This window comes from Tinamus guttatus, unplaced genomic scaffold, assembly GCF_059628265.1.
Source record: "Tinamus guttatus ecotype Peru unplaced genomic scaffold, ASM5962826v1 Tinamus_guttatus_pri_ptg000104l, whole genome shotgun sequence".
Taxonomy (NCBI): Eukaryota; Metazoa; Chordata; class Aves; order Tinamiformes; family Tinamidae; genus Tinamus; species Tinamus guttatus.
The window spans coordinates 4036627-4057461 of record NW_028288638.1 but is presented as its reverse complement, the minus strand read 5'-3'; the positions used below and the strand labels follow the sequence as shown (position 1 = coordinate 4057461).

At 38.6% G+C, this 20835-nt stretch overlaps 1 protein-coding gene across 1 annotated transcript in view; it reads left to right on the top strand.

The window, feature by feature from the left end:
• The window catches only part of POU6F2 (POU class 6 homeobox 2), a 300202-nt gene that overhangs the window by 221633 nt on the left and 57734 nt on the right, over positions 1 to 20835 (top strand). The window lies entirely within an intron of this gene.

The window sequence follows — 20835 nt, the reverse complement described above, 5'->3', positions numbered from 1 at the left end:
CAGGATGCTCCTCTTGAATTTTTTAACCCTCCAACATCAGTGGCATGCCATAATATCAACAGGTGACTTTGATCTGCTTGCTCTCAGAAAATGTGTTTGTCTGTAGCTTATTGATTATGAGCAAGAAAAATAGGGGGAAATGGAGGAAATTGCTGGGAACATTTCCTTTGTATTGTTATAGAGCATTACAGGATGGTTAAATTAGATGCCATGTTTTCAGTTTTATATTAAACTGTTTGGCCCTCATCCTTGCCTTCTGGTCTTTTAAGATGTTGCTTGAAGCCATCAGCAGCCTGTTATTTAACAACTGCTGCCTTCTGTCTGTATTCCCATTACTGCAGACATGAGTATCATGAGTTAAGGACTACCTTCTCATAGACTAAACTGAAGCCAAATTTGAGTAGATCGAAGCAGATCAGCTGACTCTTCCTTTCTAGGAAAGGAGAACACAAAGAATGAGGAGCAAAGAAGGATGAAGACTGTCTTCACACTTGGATCTAATCTTTTTCCAGAAACCCCTATTTTCAGTCTTCTTACAGTACTGGTCAAATCTGCTAGGTTACAGGAAAGCTATGATTTGACAGAATGAGAAGATTAGCTAGTGCTGTGGTAGAGAAAAGCTGTAGTCTTTAACATTGCTTCATAAAACAGAGCTAAAATAATTACAGAAAATAGACTGAAAATCTGAGTCACCCCTTTGCTTTTTTTTGCAATTAACAGTCCTTCACTTCTTTCGTTATTTGCAGTGCCCCGTAGTTTGATTCATATTTCCATCTGTAGCTATCTTTTATGAAGACTTCACTTTAAAGTCTTAGATATTGTTCAAAGGATCATAAAAGCTTCTAAAGGGACAGAACATCAATTCAAAACTGTTCAATACTGATCAATATTCATTGCAAAGCATTTGCAAACATATGATCTACCTTTTTGTATTGACAGCATTAGTCAAGTTTTGTGTAGGCCTGAATCAAATTCTAAGTCTCATACTAATTTCATGACAGCATGACAGTATAAATCAGGACCAGCTGTATAGAAGGTCAAGTATCATCATGAAAGCAGTGTAAGCGAGATTGATCTGAGTGGCTGTGAATTTTAGAAAGTTCATCTTCATGGCACAGCTAAAACCTTATACCTGTGACTTGTCTACATTCTTGAATTTCTCTTAAAAGTTTTGTGTATGAGGAACTTTAGACCTATCAGCAGAGCGCCATGTTCAGAACACCAAATCCCTGGTGCCATTAAGAAATCCTTCACGCAGCAAGGTAGGATCTGATCCAATAAACACAGGAAGTCTTGCCCTGCTTCCAGGACAGGTAAATCAACCTCTGCCACTGGCTGTCCTTAGTGAGGGGACAACTCCCTCAACCATTTCTTATTTGACTAGAGTGGAAAAGCATACACTGTATTAAATTTGGCATGCAAGACAAGATATACTTCAACTTTAAGAATAAAAGCAGTCTCCACATCAAATGCTTGGAGAGCTGGATTATATACTTGGCAGTTTTGTGTTTGTTTTTCTCTTCTAGGTAACAGTGACAAATCACTCGGTTGAGGATATATCCGCCAAAAAAGAATAAAAGCTTTTCTGCCTCCTGCCTTCGCCCTCTGAAAGTGTTGTGCTCTATATTACTAAGAAATGTTGTTACTTTTGCATGTATCAGGCTATATATGTAGAAAATTATCAGTTAATCTCAAACTGTTGGATTAAGATTTAGTTTTGCCAATTGAGAAAAGGGCAGAATTATCCAAGATGTGCAGAGAAGTTGCCCTCAGTTCCTAGACTGCACATTAAATATTGATGCTGCCACCACCATCTGCACATCCTCTTCAAACTGAGAAAAGTTTAGGGGTGAGCTGCAGCAGTGAGAAGGCGCTGTAGGTGCCGTGCTTGCCACTGTCTGAGAAAAGGCTGAGTTTCAGTCTGCTGACAGACTGAGGATAAGCAGGATCATAACATGCAGACATTCAGGCCTTGTAGATTATAAATCCTCACACTCTCTGTGGCTGTTTGGAATTCACTCAAATCCCTAAAACCTTCAGAGGCTGCAGGAGCAGCCAGGGAGAATAAAAATAATATATAAATATAGGAAAAATAAAATCAGCATATAAATATTGGAAACAATGTTCATTTCTGGTTCTGGCCTGCAGGAAACAATTAAGTGCCACTGAAAATAGCGGAGAGCCAAAACATCATTGCTCTCTGCACTACATCTGTACAGGAAACCTCAGCATAAGCTTTAGTGTGAACTCCTAAATGCAAATGGCACTTGGAGTGGTTTCATTAAAGTCTTTTTTTCCCTCCTACTTCCAGACAGAAGTGGCATAGCAGCAGAAATGCAAACACTGCATCCAAGAATGTGTATCAGAAATATACAGTGTGAGTTTGCATCTCACTTTGCCATAATCTCTTAAACAGGGTATCTTTGTGGTACTGAATGCTTCACCTTTTATTTTTAAGAGGGTCCTCTTCTCAGCTTAGTCCTTCCACACCATGGCCTCTCTGTAACACTGGGACTTAACTGCCACCAGAATTTCTCCCCATGTTGCCTTCACCAAATCCCTCACAGAGATATTACGCACTTTGGGAGTGCAGCTACCAGCCCTGGGCAGCAACAGAACAGTCCTTTCAGAGAACAACAGGTTTCCAGTCATCTGGAATAGAAAATTTTAGGGGTTCTTAGGTTAGAAGGAGAAGAGAAATGTGTCCAGAGTGGTTGCGTTACCTGTCTCTGTTCATCAACAGTTAGACTCCCTCTCAGCCAGAAACATTTTGCTGCAGCCTCCTAAGAGGTGAGAAGCTCTCATTACACCCTTATCACATACTCCTCTTCTAGCTGGCTGGGAGGCATTGTCATTTAGTGCCTTTTCCATTCTGTCATGTAAGTAACACTCTTAATGTATGGATAGTCCCTTTTAACCAACCCAGACAACTCTGACCTTCTATACCTTTTTGGGGTCAAAAGAGATTAATCTGTGGAATTCTTCAAGGTCACAAAAAAGTTGAGGGTAACTGAGTCCTTCATACTGGGAATTGAGAGGAGAACAGAATTCGCTATGCTCCCATAAGAAGGTACTAAATTACAGCATTATTTTCCTTTAAGAATTGAAATATTTCACTGTTTAAAAGAATTTTAAGCATTCTGAAACTGAAATATTTTGACAAATGAGTGTAGTCTTTAATTATTTCTGTGCACAGAACTGCTGAACTGTGTGATAATCTTTAGTGAGAGTTAGGAAAGTATCATCATTCCCTCTTTGTGGATGAGGAACAGGAGCACAGAAAGAAGCAGCAATGTACTCAGTGTAACCCAGGGAGGTTTTATCAGGAGAATCCCAAGTACTAGACCATAGTCAAAAACCCTCATTGGGACTGTCCTCTCTGAAAGATTTCATAGACAGCTACAGTCATAGTGCGAGGCGTGTGCTGTAGCCGAGGACAAAAACCATCCAATGCATGATAAGATGCATAAGAAGTGTTGACTGTGCAAAGAAGTTCTGTGGCCTTCTACTTAGAGGAGAGCAGTTTAACAGATGCAGTGAGTCTGTCACTAAAGCACTTAAAATTTTGGCTATATCATTTCAGTAATGAACTACTTGCTGGCAAACTGACCTCTCAAAGAAATGTTTCCATATCTAGACTTCCCTGATGTCTATTTTGGCAAAGCAGCTGAGTCAGTCCTGCATCATGCCATGCCCTATTGAAGTGGCAGCACCAAATGACAGTGCTTAGTAGCCATAGTGCCTGTTCACTAACTGTCTTAGGGCAGTTCATCCACTCCTGCAAAGGGATGGTCATAGTGGTAAGAAGTGGAGTATAGGTGGGTTTTAGGAAGGGGTCTAGAAGCACTAAGATCACAGGTTACTTTGCTCAAGAAAAGTGCAAGCACCTAGCCCATAACTCCTGTTCCCAAAGATGTTACCATCTTAGCAGAGAAGGAAGACAAAGGAATTATGATTATCTCAACTTTACAGATGGAAAAATGAGTTAGAGATTAACTATCTTATCCAAGGTCACTCAAAGAGTCTGACAGGCACAAGACTTGAACCTAGATTTTCTGAGTTGTTAAAGAAGGATCAATCTCTAAGAAATAGTATAGTCCAAAACTATGTTTCTTAATAAAAGAATCTCATATTAAAACGTTAGAAAAGTAAAAATGCAATTTCTTTACCTTTCAGTTTGATTAATGGATTCTTCACAGCACAACAATAAAACAAGTTCCTTTTATAATATAGAGTATTTGAATCATTTTTTTTTCAGAAAGTAATGATGGGGAAAAAAAGCTTTGATTAATTTCAGGTATATTTTGCTTTCTCTCTCTCTTTTTTTTTTTTTGCTGATAAATTCTGGATATCAAATAGATGTTTTTAAAAGCACTAAGATTTGGCATGACGGTGAGCCAACTAGCAAGAGACCACCCTTTATAGATAATATAATAGTAGAGCAAATTGAGTTTTCAGACCTTAATCCTCTAAGAAAAGCAGAAATCAGAGGGGAAAACTTCCATAAAGTTACTCAGTTGGTTCACCCTGTTTGATTGCTGTACATGAACCCTATTTTAAAAGTGATGTATTTTGGAAGTGATGTTATCTAGAATAGGCTGTTTACAATGTTCTATGGGTTATTACTGTTGCAATAGTAGTTTCTGAAGTTCTTGAAAGAAGTCAACATTAAGGCAACATTGAGAAGATTGTAGGATTGTTTCATATTCCCTCTAAAATGGAATGTGATTTCATCTGCATCAGGCTGATTTACACGGAGTAATTTTGTTGTTTTGCTTTTGAGCATTCTGTGAACTCCCAGAGAGATTATTGACCCCTCTTAAAAAGTCTGTGATGAGAAGATATACCAGCAATAGCTCTATTGTTAGTAATAATGACTATAATGGGCATAAATTCAGCTGTTCTTCTAAGGAACTGAAATATTTTCTTTACTCTTTTATAAGCATAAGTAGAGCTTAAAAGCAAACATATGAGGGTCAAGGTTTCTCTTTCCAGTGTAATATTGTGGAGTACAACAGTGGCAAAAACTCAGGATGACAACCAACCGGTGATATCCAGTGAATAACAACAACTAAAGCATTAATCTAGAGATTAATTTTTAATTGTTATTGGAGGTTTATCTACTCATTTGTTCAAAACAAAGACAAAATTGCTAACACTTCCTTTATTAAAGGGACTAAATTCAGGACAGCACTTTTATTGTCCATGAGAAATAAGCATGTGATTAAAGTGAAACATAACACAGGCCCGGCGGTAGCTTTTCTGCATTATGGCCTAAGCTTGCTGGGCTCCCCCTGTACAACCCAGAACCATGCAGAAGTACCCAGGCTAGTTTGGAGACCTGTCTTCATTAACGCTGCACCCAAGATAACTGAGCTGAAAGAGAAGCAGCCTAATTAGCCTGGGCAAAGGGGACTATTGTGTTAGCCCAGAAGGTTGTTTCGGTGGGATCGGTGAGTGTTTCTGCACCGTCCTGCACATTGGCATAGCTGTTTGTACAGAGCTAGTTCAGGTGATTCTGCCCGAGCTGGCAGACATGCTGATACTTCTGGCTTGGTGCTTGTTAGCACCGGAGGACTTTGGATCACTGCCGTGGTTGTCTGCCCGGTTATATATGCGAAGGAGCACCCACATGAGGGACCTGCTGTTTTTTTCTAGAGCAACCATGTTGGCCAGGTGGGCTATGATGGGTTTAATGGATTTGCAACTGCTCTGTAATAACTTATGAATATGTATGTTGACCTGGATTTTGCCATAAAACTCCTGCTGAACATGTAAGAGTGATTTTGGAAAAGCAATTCAAAGAGAAAGACTGCCAGTATGGTTTCAAAAGGACCCTTTCTTGGAAGGAATCAACAAGGGGTGCTAGGATTTTGGTGGTGCCTGAAGAAGTTAACCCTCTTTCTCCAAAACTTTGTTCATGTTGAAAGAAATGCTCTCATTTTAAGAAATCTGTGTACATGATAAGAGAGTGGTCACAGGTTTCTGAAGAGAAGAGCTGCCAGTCCTCAAATCAATCACATTGCCTTGTATGCAGAGATATTCGCTCCGTCTGAATGTGATGATTTAACCTAAACATGTATTTTAAGAGCCAGACCTCATATTTAGGGCTCAGAGGTAGACTCGTAATACAGCACCTTACCTCTCTCTGCTGAAATATAAATCCCTAAGGGATATGGGCCCCATAGAAGGGCCCAGAGGTGGGAATCTGTGTAGCTAAAGGTTGGGAAAACCACAAAACTCCATTTGGGCTCTATGGTCAAGTGGAAAAAAAGAGTTTTTTCTCCAGGAGACAGCTCAGAAAAAGACCTTGACTCATAAGCTCTGAATTTTGCTCCAAAGTGCCTGTTTGTGTCTATTAGCGGTAGTGGTGAGGGAGGGAGGCCAGTTTGCCTACTTCGGTGTCTGAAAGCAGGTGCTGGGACATCCCCCAAGCAAGCAGAAAGAGGACAAAAGTGAAACTGCAGTGTGGGCTGTGTTCTCATAAGGGCTATTTTTGCGGCTTTTTGACAGAATATGGGCTTTAGAGGTATTTACTGCAAGTTTTTTTCTTCTCTACTAATGTAAGCTATATCAGAATAGTTGTGACACTATTTTGTAAAACTAAAAAGAACACTAGTCAAAAAGACTGCATGTTTCTAAGATCATCACATGTAGATTAAAGGCTCATCTCTTATGCAATGACTTATGTATGCCTATCATCTTTTCTCCTAGATCTTCTACACAGCAGGACTGGTGTATAGGCTTCATGAGATTCAGAAAGATGACAGAAATACATAACTGTTTTGATTTACCTATAGTCTTCTTTCTTCTATTCCTAATCTAGGATTTAGTGTTTTATGATGTGTTGTATGTCGTATGTCTGATTTAAAATAATTATTTCGATAGTCATTCTTGTGATTCTCCTTTTTTTATTTTTCAGCCTTCTTGTGTTGCTACATTAGAATTAGTTGTTATTGTATTTGCTCAGTGGTTCTTTGCTTCTGTAAATAAAATTCAGGACCTGCAATTTTCTTTCTCCTCAGTGAGATTAATCTCTATATACATTTTTGCACTTTGGTTCTGCTTGGGTAATATGAACTTTCCAAAAGGTATGTACTGCATATTTTGGGGGTTTTGTTTGGTCGGTTGGTTGATATAGCATATCACCTACGTTAGGTGATAGCCCATTTTTAGGCTATTTGTTAGTTAGGCAACTCTGCATTCCATATAGTTTGTCTTACATCCGTATTTTTTTCTCATACACATTTCTTACACACACACACCCGAGTCATTCGGGAGTACATTTGGGGCTTAGTCGGTGCCTGTCCACAGGCAACCAATTGAACTGTGATTGCTTTTTTATTTCTTACTTACTTACATTCTTTTTTTTTTTCTTTTTCTTTGTGCCTCTTGTCTTTTGTAATTTGGCTTCAAGGAGTTTTGATATTGGTTGCAAATACGTTCCATGTACAACAGCACTATGGTGTAATATTGCAGTTTGATTATTTGTCTACGTTTACTTTTAAATTTCTGGTTTTATAGTGGTAGGGCTTGACTCTTACTTATGCTGGTGTAGACGATGAGCAAGTCTCCAACTTTTTCTAAACTTTTACCACCCTTTTGGATGGTAGAGGAATAATTTGATTATGGCTCAGGAATAATTTGATTATGCACACATCTATCCCACTGCCTTTAATACTACATATGCAGTCTAGGGCAATGGTTAGTAAGTATTAGGCAGAAATCTCACATGCCCAGAAGAATTTTAACTTGAAATACCCTTCCAATATTATTCCTTGATTTCTCCTGAGTAAATCTCCTCCTTCAGTTGGGTTTCTGAGTAATTAATGTACTTAGTAGATTCAAACGCATCCTGTACTCATACTGCTCCACGGTTTACATGCAATACCATATGCTTTCTACTGAGTCTTGAGATACTTACCCTGGCAAAGAATAGGCAATGGCAAGGAAGTGATGGATAGAGGTAGGGCTGGGTTACTTAGGTTACTTGGGTTACCTACTTGGTGTAGGGTTATTTAAATTTGAAAAAATATCTGCCTAGCAGATACCTGATACCTGCCCAGCTGTCCCACCAGAAAAACAAATTAGGCCCATAGATATGGTCCTAGCATCAATCCTACTCGAGAGCCTGTGGTGACTGGGTGGAGAGCCGTCCTTGTTGGGAGAGGAGCAGCCCCCGAAGCACGACTGGCAGCGTGGGGAGGTAGCTGGTGCTGGAGCAGTCCCCGTTGGAGGCAAAACCAGCAATGTCCCACCGGTGACAGAAAATGGGGGAGCAGCGGGAAGTCCTCAGGACTGCCCACTATATCATCATCTCTGCTTTTCCACAACAGCTACTTGTATGGGTGAAAGGATGAGGCCCTGTATCCATGACTACTCATCTCTGACCACCGACCAAGAGGCCTGTTAATGCCAAAATCATAAATCAGGGGCATGTAGTGCTCTGTAATACACCTCCTGTGTCTTGACATACAATTTCTCCCCTAATTTTATTACCTTTAACAGCTGTACGATGAGGATCTTTTATACAAGTAAGTAATCTTTCTGCATAATAAGGTGGAGTGCTAAGTCTAGAGCTTAAATAAGCATTATATGAATTATCATAATTCATTTTAAAATAGAGGTTGATAAAATCAAGGTATCATATGTGACATTTACTATGAGAGTCTGAATAAACTAAATGCCAGAAGGAATGGAAGAATGCATTAGGGATTTCCCACTGTTGCAATGGCAAGTTGAATAGCTGATTCGTCTTATGGCTAGTATCCAGAGTATTAGTGGTAAAATTAGCATTTTCTAAAGAAGGCATACACTGGCAGATAAAAACTTCAGAGAAAAGACAAGGCTTTCATTTATGTAGGATGTTTGGAAAATGTGAGCCATGCAAGTTGAACCAATTAATGTATAAGCAGTAGCAGTTTCAGACATAGGTCCTGTAAACTCCTGGATCTCCCTTTTGCTCATGTAGTCTATAGTAGGAGATCTTTGCTTTGAAATAGCCCCTTGTACATCTGTACAATTTTATGTACGGATAGACCTTCTGTATGTCTTCTCTGCTAAAGACCCACATTTATGAGTTGCTTTGCTGGTCCTTTGAGTGGCTTTGCTGGTCATTTGAGTGTTCACTTATCTTTCTACCCCAGAGTACTTTTTTGGCCTCCATTAGTCTTACCTGTATATATGTTACAGCAATGCCTTAGGTGCTCAGCCTACCTGAAAACCTGCATCAGTAGATAGAGTTGAAGAGATATTCCACACAGATTGTTTTTAATTTGCATCTTGCTTTATTGCAGTGTATGTGCATATATAATCAGGCCTAATGGACTTCAGGGTTTAATACCTAAATAGAAAACAAACAAACAGGGTGAAAGATAGAGAGTTTTATTATTCCCATTTTCAGTCAGAAAATTAAAGCAATGAAAATATATGATGGAACAGGACTCCCAGTGACATTTCTAGATTTCTATCCAGGGACCCTAAACACAAGACTTCCTTCCTTCTCAAACACAATTATTACTATTTCCGCTGAATATACTTTGGAAAGTTTTCATGTTTCCACATGAAATACTAATTTTCTAACCCTGAACTTTCCTTTTAAGCAAAATCGATGAAAAGCTATTGTTGCTTTTACAGATGCCAGAGAGAATTATTACCATCACAGGCAACAATAAAAAAGATATTTTCACCCTCAGTAGATTGAATTACTGAGAAATAACCTTATAATTATTGTATAAAACACCCAGTTTTAACACTCTTTTTAATATCCATGAAGTTTCTGATTTATTTTTCACTAGCCAGCATCAATGAGCTAAATTCTGCCCTGCTGTAGGTCGGTGCAATTATGCCGACCTCCATGGGACTCCAGCGGGTAGGCTGATGGCTCTTCAGAGGCACGCGGCTTGGGATGGATATTCATTGGGAACAAAGAGAGAGGTCTCATTTCACTGACACTAATTTAAATAAACGGAGTAATTTTCTTGACATCAAAGGAAATATTTGGGACTTAAAACAGTATACCCGTTAAATCTGCTGTAAATTAGATATTTGTCACACCGGTGGAGAGAAAAAGCTTTCTTACTGTTCCTGGTGTGGAATTCAGCAGAGGGCAACATGAGGTGACCCTCAAACAGGCCCTGGGCCCTGGCTCAGCACGTTTCGGATCAGGTGCGTTAGTGATTTTTAGTTGATGATCTTCAGGAGTCGGAAATGAAATCGCCCCTTAGCACCCTCGCATTCCCCTCTTTCAGCTGCAGCTAAAAAAGTGGGTCCTGGATCCACACAAATTGATAAACAGTTTAGACAAATCATCTTGTTTGCCTTTTTTTGACTGGCTTCACCAGGTATATTGCAACCTCAGATCCTTGCTTCTCTGTTAGTCTGTTACCTGCCTGCTCATTACTGCTGTTGAAGGAGGAAACAATTCAATGCCAAGTAACTACACCCTCATCTTGTGTTCAATTAATACATACTAAAATGAGACCATCCTTTTTTTTTTTTTCTTGCCTGTTTTGTCCTTGCATCCTTACTATGCCATTTCCCTCCAGTTCATGATTATTTAAAATTATTTCCTTACAATCATATTCAACAGAAAAAAAATTCAGGGTGGGGCAGGTTGAAATATTGTAAACCTCTACTTTTAACATGGATTTAAAAAATGGTTCTCATTAACTCTTACGGTAAACTAAAATTAAGCAGCAAAATACTTTGAAGCAAAATAATGGTCAAAAGGATGTGCAGAAAGAAAAAAAAATAATGAAAAGGCTTATTCTTCTTATGTAGAATTGCTACCGTGAAATTTCTTTTTGCAAGGGAGCAAGTTCAGCTTTAAGTTCCAAAAGCAAAATTCAGCATATACCTTGTAGTCTATGGGGAGTATTCGTTTTATTGCACGTACAAGTAATATGAATGTGAGAGGTGTAGTGAGGTAGTCCAATTTTGATTGCCCTCAGACTGGATTCATCACAGTTCCTGCAATATTTGAAGTACATTAGGACAAATACATCATCCAACTGCATTGTCCTGTGGAAAAATTCTTGATCCTGGGCTTACTTGATCCTTACCCTCTTACTGCCAGAGTTACCAGTAGCACCCGCCAATACCAGTGGTTGCAAAGAGGTCTGCCTACTGCACTCTTTCTGAAGGAATATTTTGGGAAAGGCTATATAATAAATATATATGTTCCTATGTTCCTCTCACCCCCAAAATGGGGAGTGCAGAAAGGTAAGTAAGAATCATTTCCTTGAAATAAAATACTTCCTCCCAATTTTGAAAAAGCTGTGATGGGTGGTCCATTTTACATTGCCTTTCAGGGAGTTGTTTTCAGCTAAACTAAATGTGACCAAAGTGTACTTCTTTCCCTTTTTTTTTTTTTTTTTTTTTTTTTTAAGAATTCCACATCTGTCTGAACTGTGCTTTGTTATTGTTTTGTTTTGTTTTGAGTGGGATGAGTAGGGCAGTTGGAGGGAATTTTTCAGTCTGCAAATAGAAAAGTCCATTAATTTCACAGCTGTAGGTGTTTTGATTTCAATGGCTGGTTTCTCTAGCTTACAGGACAAAAATGCAAAGAGGAATTGAGCTTTTGGTTGTGAATATTTGATTTAAATAAAATATAAGTGTAATTAGCTAATGCCAGAATTTCAAATGAGGCTGTCATTCCCCTCTTTACAGCAGATTTGTAGAAGAAATTAAAGGAGCTGATTCTGATGCCAGTTACTTCTGTTTTACACAATTGCAGTTCTGCTGACCTCATTAAAATTGCACCAGACTTTTGTCAGTGTGGAGAGAAGTCAGAATCAGTCCAAGAACTTGGAACTTACATTATTTTTAGCACAAAAAAAATCCCTTGTTTTGTAAAGCACAAGCATTGCTACAGGGCCCATAAATATTTTGTGAATCTGGTCAACAGATAAAAGTAGAAAATACTTGAACATGAAGAAATTCATCTGTCTGTCTATTGACAGTGCCTTATGGAAGAACAAGAGTCTAGATACAATAAGGCAATAATGAATTTAATGAAAAAGCTACAGACATTCAGGTTGTAAGCTGAGCTGCTGTTGAAAAAGATAGTACATTTTTTTTGCCCATATAGCAGAATTCCTTGGCTGAATGTCTACGAGTAGATTTCTATTGATAATGAATATGGAGGAAATTATTTATTGTAAATGATAATTAGACTTTCCCCAGTCTGTCTGTTCGGCCAGCAACAGATACTGAATAATAACATAAGCTTCATTTCTGACTAGTTTGCCTTCGTACAAAGCAGAGGTAGATGAGGAGCCAGATCTTTCCATGATTTATGTTTAAAATACAGTGCTATCAGTGTAGGGGTAAGTTAATATTTGCACATGCTTTTATATAATGACGTATACCAGCAACATGGAGTATTAATCATGTCCACTCTGTGTCTGTGAAGTTGACAACTCTCGGTCACAAAACATACTCGGCCAACTACTGAATTTACTCAGGATTGCATTAAGACTTACACACAGTCTTAACTTTAAGCAGGATCTCAGCCTTAGATTTTAACCTGTTTGTAACTGACCTTCACAGCAAAAAATTCCTCAGTTTTTACTTGCAGTCATCACTCACATTCAGCTAACAGCAGTTCTTCTGTTCCCGCAAGCAATATGGAGCTATGCTTTTGTTATAAGAGCATCTCAGTTTCATATAGCCTCTTGCCATCAATTTATAGTGCCTAGCGCAGTGGCAATTGCAAAGACCTCAGAAACAATACATTGCTAGCCTATATGTTTTTAATTATATTTCCCGGTTTCATTTGCTGGTGGCAACCTGATGTTATTTTGATTGTGCAGAGGTGAAATATGTGAGTTTCAAATACAGCTTTGGAATTGATTAGGAATTAAGACGGCAGCATTACAGATGCAGGAGATTTAGTGCTGCTGTTGCAGCTCGCTGTGACCTCCCACATGGAAAACCTATTGTGATCAGATCCTGAAGGACTGGAACAACGTAGCTGAGACTGGAGATAAGAGATCAGAGAAAGGGAATCAAACAGGGAAAAGCAGGAGAGTAGAGAGTGCTGAAAAAAAGGAAGAACTCCCCCAAATGCACAGAGGAGTTGAAGGAAAGGTGGGAGAGAAAACTAACCTTCCAAGGGAACCAGTAACACTAGAAATATTGGTAAATGTGTTCTCTACACCTTTCGGAAGAGCATTAACAGAATTCCAGCTGGAATTACACTGCAGCTGGCCCAGCACCCTGCAGCCTGCGGAGCTCTGGCAGCACCATTCCTGTGCCAGGACTAAGGGCTCATTCTGGGAGTGGGTTTCTTGCTGACACCAAATCAGATGGAAGTGCCTGGGAGGAAGGAAATTTCTGTGGAAATTTCTCGTGTGTGGTTGCATTACAGTATTAACACTTTTGCCTTTCTTCTTTGGTGGGAGTTACATGGAGGGCATCGCTTTAGGCATTTTGAACACATGGTTGCTACAATGTTATATGTAGCTTTGTGTAGAGCAGGACTGCAGGTAGAAAGGTGAACATAGTGTGTGTATGTATGTAGAAAGAGTGGCTTTAAAGTATCGTAATCCCCCCTCTGTCAGGTAGTGGCTTCTCATACACTTAGGGACAAATTAAGGCTTCCAAAAGTGAATGTGGCAGGAGGTTGCTACCATCTGAGCTGCAATATGCTCATGCAGCGCTGGTGCTCGGAGGCAGCTCCTCTATAGAGGAGGGGCACAGGCTCCCAAGTGCTCATCGCTCTTCTCTGTTTAGCAGAGGAGCAGCAGCAGTGACCCCCCCTCACGGATATGCGGACAGCTGAGAGGCGAGCAAAGTCACATTCCCAATCCATCACTGCGCGACCGGGCTGCAGTCAAGCAGTGCAGCGAGGCAAATGCAAACGGGGTCGGGCTTGGGGACCCCCTGCAGTCCCCTCTACCTGCCTTCTCCACACAAAGGCTTTGGCTTGGCTTGCTTGTTTTTAGTGGTAATCGGTCACCCTTATATTAACATTATTAAAATGTTGATTTCTGGGCTTTTAAATGAAACTCTCCCTTCAGCTGTGTTTGTTCGCGTTTCCCAAATCTCACTTTGTTTACTGAGATTTTCTGCTAACCCCAAGTGTCTAAGCAAAACTCAGTCTCAGCTTACATGTTCTCCGTGCACAAATGGAAAACAGAGAACTTTTAAAGCACACCAGTTAGAGTGTTCATGTCATTTTGACTATTGAGCAAATGCAAATAACTGCTCCTGATTAAATCCTTGCGTTCTTGACACCTGCATCCAGAACCAGATCTGTACTGTACCAGAAACTGTATCTCTGGCTGCAGTCTATACTGCACTCAAAAGCCATCTGTAATGCTCTTGAATGTCCTCTCGGGTTTGCAAAAAGTCTAGTGAAAACTGGCGAATCCATTAGCCAAAGTTTGGAGACGAAGGCAGGTAAAAGAAAGATATTCCTCATAATTTTAGCTTCCTGTTTGATCTCGTTCATGTTGAAGTCAATGAGAGATTTGCTGCTAGCTCACCTAGAAGCAGATGTTTTCTGTAGTAACCTTATAAATAAATGGAAGAATCCAGAACCATTTCCAGTTTCAAAAAGAAGGATTCTGTTGGAGCAGTTGGCTTAGAATTTTTTAAAAAGCCTTAAATGTGTTTGCAGTCAAAATGTAAATTTAATGCAAAAAAAATCATTAAATATGATTTATTCTTCCAGAGGGAAAAAAAAAAAGAGAGAGAGAGAGAGAGAGAGAGAAGGCCTGTACCTAAAAGTCTGCTGTTATTGCTTTTTAATGAATATTCAGAGAAACAGTTCCAGGCACGTATACTAAGATTACATGCCTTGTAAAGTAAGGGTCCTGTTTTCAAGGTAAGACCAAACATTGCATCTGTTATATTTAGTGGTTCATTATCCTTTCTGTATGTTAACGGTCACATTTACATGTGCACATGGCATTCACACATTCAAACTAAAATGTTTTAGATTAAGAAGATTAATTTGTTGTGTCTCCCCGTTGACACCCTTCCTACAGCTGCTAGATCACTGAGACCCAAGGACTGGGCTCTTATCCGAGGAGACAGATGGCAATTTCCTTTTGATAAGAGTTCATTTTTTTAGCAGCAAGGGAGCCCTGAAGTAACCATTTTTCTTGTGAGGAAAGCATCTTTCAGAAGCTAGATAAATCATTCTAAAATAGACAAACACAGGAACCAAGGAACTAATCAACCTGAAATGAGCGGAGTTTCAGCCCAGCGCCTTCTGGAGTGTTTAGGAGATCCTCTTTGCTTACATTTTTAGCACACATGGAAGCTACTTTATAAAATTAGAGAGTTAAGATTATTTTTTTCAGAACTCATATGCAATTTAGGATTGGCACTGATCTAAAATTTCATCAAGTCAGATTAACTGGGTTCCTTATATTTATACCATGTTTACACCACGCATAAAATACACAGTCATAGATGTTTTAAAGAGCGTGTAAACCTGAAGGATCAGGCACCTAAGCAGACTAAATCAAAATGGCTCTGTTTAATTCAAAAGGGTCTGGAACAGTTTAGGGCAGCAGATACTGATCTGGAATATTTTGTACTTGTAAATAAATATGATAAATGTAGACACTCAGCATCCTAAGGAACTAGAGTCTGTGGGCAGTCAGTGGGTCATCTACATGTATTCATCGGCTTTTAAAGGAGTCAATTAGATACACTACATATTACATTTTTTCCTAATATCCTCTTGGTTGCCTGTCTGTACATATACCTGTGTCTATAAATTGCCCTTCCCTTTTCTCCTCTTCTGTTTGGTCAGCATATAAGGCCCAATCTGAGATGCACTGACAACTTCCATTTACCTCTGGCAGGATTAGACCCAAACAGGATTCATTTCACCTAGTTTCTTTTCCTTTCTCTTCTCTCCTTCACTAATGGAGCAGAAATGAAAATGGCTGGTGTGGCTTCCTTTCACTCCTTGTCTGTGTCTCAATGTCTTCATCGTTATTTATATCTCTAATAGTTTGGTCTTGGAGATCTGGAAATGATATTTGTTGTTTATTTGCTTTGCCATGGTTATATTATAATATGGCTCTTTTGGTCACATAAATTGTAATCGTAGTTTTTTTAGACAGTTCCAATTTGACCAGCAGCACCTTGTTTATAAAGACACTGTGAGAAATCCTGTGCATCCTCCTCTCTCCATGTCATATCAGGGCGTACAAGAGAGCTGTGTGCTTCCCATCACCTCGGGTCTTGTCGCTTTGCATTGAATCAAGTCATGTCGCATCAGTGATACCGCTATCAGTACTTATTCCTGATAGAAAATTCAGCATAGATTTAGACAGCAACTATCTCAGGCACAATAAATGTATATAATGAGCAGATTAAATATCTGTGAGAACCAGATATTTTAAGTGTCCCTGGCAAGTCAGTGATTTCAGATACTCCAGTATCCTCATCTCCACACTGTATTCGGCACATCAATATCTGACATATGTGCATATGCTAAAATGTCTGTCTAATTTGCCTGTTTAGAACTCTTACCATGTACAACCCCTTGCAAATACAATTCTTTGCAATTCTGAAATGTCTACGTGTTATTGGATGGGTCTGAATATATTGTAACTAGGTTGTGTAGGTTGACCATATCCAGGCAGAGTGCAAATAACAGTTGTTGACAGTTTTTTTTTTTTTTCAGAATTTGGAATTTGCCTGCTGGGGTATATTTTCAAAGCTATGCATGATTAGACAGTGTGACAGCCATTTTATTAGACATTCTGCTGTACTGTTCATTTATAAAAGTTAAATGTTGTAATTATCCAATTATATAAGCCAAAAAAAAGGATGTTGGAGGGAGGGGCAAAATACAAAGAAAAGACCCCTTTCAAAGAAATCTGAAATACACAGGGTTCCCAAAGTGTTGATTATAATATTTTTTCTATATAATTAATTTGCTTTGTTATATGTTTTATTATCATTGATTCACTCTCTCAGTCTTCTTGGGGTCTGCCTTTTCACAGCTTTCTTGAAAAATTGAGCTATTTTTGCTTAAGACCCCAAGGGTAAATTAAACAGACGGAGCTCTGGCACCCATAGTTAAAAATTTTGACTGTAAAATTCTATATAAATGCTAGGTAGACCTATTTTTATTGATTATTATAAACATTTATTTGGAGCTCTTCCCTGTGCTATCTAGATGCTTTCCCAAGCTTAAGTGGAAAAGTCTTCCCAGTGTCCTTTTTAAAATTCCTTCAAGGATTTTGAGATTTCATATAGGTCCAAGGAGCTATCAACTGTTACAAGATATACATAAATATTGAAGGTGATTAGGAAAATAAGCATCAATATCGTGTAATGAATTTTTGCCAGCAGAGCCAATATGGGCTTCCAAGGAAACTGTACCTCTGCACCAGCTCGTTTATGTTTAGAATCCAAGTGTGTGGGTATCTAGGTTGGGATGCTCTGCTCCTATGTCTTCAAGGAATTGAAGGTATTTTTTTACTGTTATTGTTGTGTATGGTTTGCTGTTACTGGATATGGATGGTAAAGCTGATCACAGTAATGAATATGGCACCAGACTATCCTCAGAAGTCTGTGCCCTGATTAAAACAGACTCTTTTTCCCTTCAATTCAGATTACTGCTATCCAGAATCTATCTTATAATCTGATCTGCTGTGAAACAAATAGAAATAAAACTTCTGATTCTGCTCATAATCTAAACACAGATAAAATTCACATAGTTCTCAATTAAGGATTGAGAACGTTCTAATGAAACATTCTTATGTTGTTTTAATGAATGTTCTAATGAAATTTCTTTTCTGTAGTGATTCTCCCCACAGTCTGAATAGGGAAAAAAAGAAGTGTCATGTGTTTCTGATTGAGAGATGTTGCTGAATTTTTCTAAACTTTTAGGGTTATTTAAATCAAAGGATTTTGCTGGTTTTCCTTAAAAAGCATTTATTTAGGAAAACCCGCTCAGTAGCTGGATTTTGTGGGTAACTTCCTTCAAAAATTATTGTCTGAAAAGACAAAAGACTGAGATCTGTCAGTGATTAATGAAGCAAATGGCTTTTTTACACAGATTTTGTCTCTAGGAAATATCCAGAAATACGAGAATCTTAAAAAACATCCTGAAAAATACAAAATATTTTGAAAAAAAAAATACTGCTGCTCCACAGTATGTCACTTCCTTCGCCATCGGTACAGAAAAGTCTCTTCAGAGACTCTTCAGAAAAGTCCCTTACCTTTCAGGTTACATTAAGGCAGGCCCAACTTTTTATATGTTGGTCTGGCACCCTGAAATATCTTGGCCTTTCATTTCATCAGACAAACCATCTGTTTTAAAAACCGTAAAAGTGATAGTGCAATGAATAAAACTGATTCTTTGAGTGCCAGGCCAGAGGAATCAAAGTTCAGTATGATAAGCACTTTGAAGAGAAAAGTAAAACTATTACGTATGCTATCAAATCTGATGCTGTATTCAACATATATGTGAGTGCTTGCTGCGTTTCTCACAATAAGGCCATTTAGATACTAAGTTGGCTTTGGAAGAAGGAGGAAGAAAATACTCTGCCCCAATAAAAAAGTATTTGTGGCTTTCAAGAGAGCTTCGTGGAACACTGATTCCACCATCCTTTTCCTTGAATTAGGCTTTCAGAAGACTATTTCCTAAGCCTAAAACTCTTACTTCGCTTGTCACAGTTTTAGGCTCTTGAAAGTAGTGCCTCTTTCATCCCCTGCTGTTCTACAGGTTCTTTTTAATTGTGGTAATTCTGCTTCCTTCAGTGCAATGGCTGCTGAGTTAGAGCAGAGCCAGATTAATACAATTTCCTGTAAAAGTTTAGACTTTAGGAAGTCAGAAGAATTTACTGAAACTGCTCAGTTATTAGAAGATTCTTCCTTAAAAATTTTGCTCCTCCAAATAAGCGCATCATTAACAGAGCCATTCTTGAGAGGGGTAGACCTGTCACTTCAAACTAAGATCGCTATTACCTGCTGCTGTGGTTGATGTTTTGACCAGGAGCAGAAATTCGGGCAGTAGAACTGACAGCTCCAAAGGTCTCAGACTTCCAAATTAAATCATTATTTAAATACAGAAACAAAAGAGGGAGAAGCCTTTGTGAGGTCTTTCACAACACAGTTCTAATATTGCTAATAAATGTTCTCTGATGTCCAGTGTACACTAAGAAATGGCACTAATCTCTCAAGCCACTATTTTTAAAATAACAGCAAGACACAATGTATCAGAAGTCATGTTGTGATCAGAAGTCATGTTGTGGTCCAGATATAATGAAAATGTGTTTCTCCATTCCCGATTTGCATCTTGATATAAAAGGGGTTAATTTAGCAGGATGTGATTCGTAGTCAACAGCTCACAACAGCTTCCCACAGCATTCAAAGAACAATGTATCTTCTCTAGTTTAATCAGACTTATGGGCAGATAGGGAGGCATTTTTATGCTTTTGGTACTCTCTTACTCTGTATGTTGGCCCATTCAGAGTGATTTCTCCTGTAACATGGTACTACACAGGGTACCTATGCATATCATAGCCTCTGCCATAATTTTTAATAAGTATCTTATCTCTGTGATGCAACTAAAAGCAATTCTGAGTGTCTCCAGGGTTTGTTTTAATTAGATTTTATTGTTATATTTGAAAATGTACAGGTTTTGAACACTGGAGCAAGAAAAACAACAAAGATTCTAGGAGATGATAGTCTGATTTTCAGAAGGATTTAACCCTTGGTGGTTTACAAATTCACAAGCTTACTTATTTTCCCCAAATAGGTGTTCCTACATGCAGCTGAGGCCACAGGCTACGGCAGCTAGTTTATTTTGGTAGCTGATGTCAGATAGCTGTGCAAATATTATTATTTATACCTACAGTTAGATGCTAAGTAATAGATATGGTAATTTGTGGTTGCCTAATAACACCTCCAACACAGTCGAAGATCCCTTCTAAAAACCATATACTTTCACTTCAACCTCTGTCTTCTCTGTTTTTACAGCTACAAAGTGAGGACAGAAGTCCCCGTGCTGCCCATGAAGGTGGTGAAGTGAAGGGCAGAGTTTACCAGCTTCTAATCCGAACAATAAAGAAATTACTTGTGTTTTATACCTGCTTGGTTTTCTTGCCATGAGTTGTGGCAGATTGGTTTTGGAAACTCCTATAATAATTTTTTCCCAGTCGAAATATTTCCTTCAACAATGTCATCTTTTCTGCTCAGCGTTGCTACTAATCTTTATTTAGTTATTTACTTTACAATTTCTAGAGGGATTGGATGTGCCCAAGGCACCCCTTTAGGCAACACTTTATATCAAGGTTCCATTTATAAATACTTCATGAAGGGCTAATAAATGATTAATAGATGTTTTAATGTATGGCCAATCAATTGTTGTGGATTTCGTAATGCGCAACAGACAAGTAGGTTTCTTATAAGCATAGATTATAACCATATCTGACATCTTCTACTGATGAGCTTCTAAACATCTATAACATACACACTACTCATATCTGTAACATGCTTAAAACATCTACTAATCACTGATTAATATTTTATAACCTATTTTGAAGTGGAACCTGTCTGTGGAGCATATCCCTTACTGCTGTCTGTGACTGTCCATTTCTACAGGATTGAAAAATCAACTTATCATATCAGGATTTAAATTTCTTTTAATTTTAGTTTTTTTTTTGAATTAGCTTTAGTATTTTTACATAAATGTAGGAAAAAGTGGTTTTGCTGCTGCAAGACTTCTCTTTTTTTCTACTTAACTTCTGCCAACACTGTTCTGCATTTTGCCAGCGCTGCTATGTGCACTGATTCTTAGGGGGCCAACCCATAATAAACTATGTTGTCACTCTGTTGAACTCAGTTTCTGTG